The 1,215-nt window shown below is 47.7% G+C and overlaps 1 non-coding gene across 1 annotated transcript; it reads left to right on the top strand.

Moving 5' to 3' along the window:
- The first annotated feature begins 677 nt into the window (after nucleotides 1–677).
- Nucleotides 678–815, top strand: LOC114813984. Its single transcript, XR_003761728.1, has one exon. It is a non-coding gene; the product is annotated as a small nucleolar RNA SNORA7 (small nucleolar RNA).
- The last annotated feature ends 400 nt before the right edge of the window (nucleotides 816–1,215 follow it).

Below are 1,215 nucleotides of genomic sequence, written 5' to 3'. Positions count from 1 at the left end.
TACCCTTGGAGTTAGTGGTTTGCAAATGAAGGAACAGTGTATTCAGGCTTTATTTTTGTAAGCGTGTTCTTGGGCACGGGGCCAGATTGTAAGGTTCAGGAGCATCTAGCTAGTGTTACAGTGGGATTGGTCTGACTTCAGTGCCTGCTGGGGTGAGTAATGGGAAAGGCATGAACTAACCTTTCAGCACCGGCTTCATCAATTTGTGTCTTGGCGATTGGTTCAGTCCAGACCGGAGTTGGAGTGTGTGTGTGGAGGGGGGTCTCAACACACAGCGTGGGGGTCCTGAAATCAGTCTGACTCTGGTTCAGCTGGAAATAAAAATGATAATAATACTGGCATTTCTTAAGCACTTACTGTTCTAAGCACTGGAATAGATACACGACAGTCAGGTTAAATACATTCCCCGTACTACATGGGGCTCATAGTCTTAGTAGGAGGGGGAAAGATGAAAAACGTGAGATAAGGAAAGTTAAGAAACTGGCTCAAGGTCACTCAGCAGGCAAGTGGAAGAGTCAGGATTAGAACACAAGTCTTCTGGCTCCCGGGCTCTTTCTGTAAGGTCACGTTGAACCAGTGAAAAGCAGGATCCAGTTGACGGCTCATAAATAGCCACACCATCTACAACCCAAAGGGAACCTCAACTCTTCCTTCATTTGCCGGGGTACCACTCAAAGTCCCTCTCAGAGTCGCATCTCAAGAGTTCCCAGCACTCTATCAGTCTCGGCTACCGGATGGAGAGTCAAGCAGAGGCATACCCATTCCATTCCTAGCTTGGGCAGTGGCTAGCGAGTGGAAGGCAATCTGCCTCAAGTCAAAACTCACCCATGCTGGGCAGCAGCGGCATGGGAGAGAGTCGAGGGCGGAGACTCGATTTTACTTCCATATTTTTATCAAGAAAACTCTATGGATACACTACCAGAACGATTGCAGATGGAGGATAGGCATTCTGGGAGAGATGTGCTCATGGAGTCGCTATGGGTCAGAGTCGACTCAACGGCATAAGACAAGGTAAGACCACTCAGAGGCCTTGGTTGAGCAAAAAAGCAGGGAACCTCAAACAGTTCTAATAATTATGGTATTCACTAAGCACTCGCTATCTGCAAAGCACTGAGGTAGATACAAGATGATCAGATTGGACACAGATCCCACCTCACACTGCACACACAATCTATCTGACCTCATTTTACTGGGGACCACAGAGGTTAGGTGACC

The sequence above is a fragment of the Ornithorhynchus anatinus genome, chromosome 8 (assembly GCF_004115215.2).
Source record: "Ornithorhynchus anatinus isolate Pmale09 chromosome 8, mOrnAna1.pri.v4, whole genome shotgun sequence".
In the NCBI taxonomy this organism is placed as follows: Eukaryota; Metazoa; Chordata; class Mammalia; order Monotremata; family Ornithorhynchidae; genus Ornithorhynchus; species Ornithorhynchus anatinus.
The sequence above is the reverse complement of the archived record's forward strand: the minus strand, read 5'-3'. Positions and strand labels throughout refer to the sequence as shown.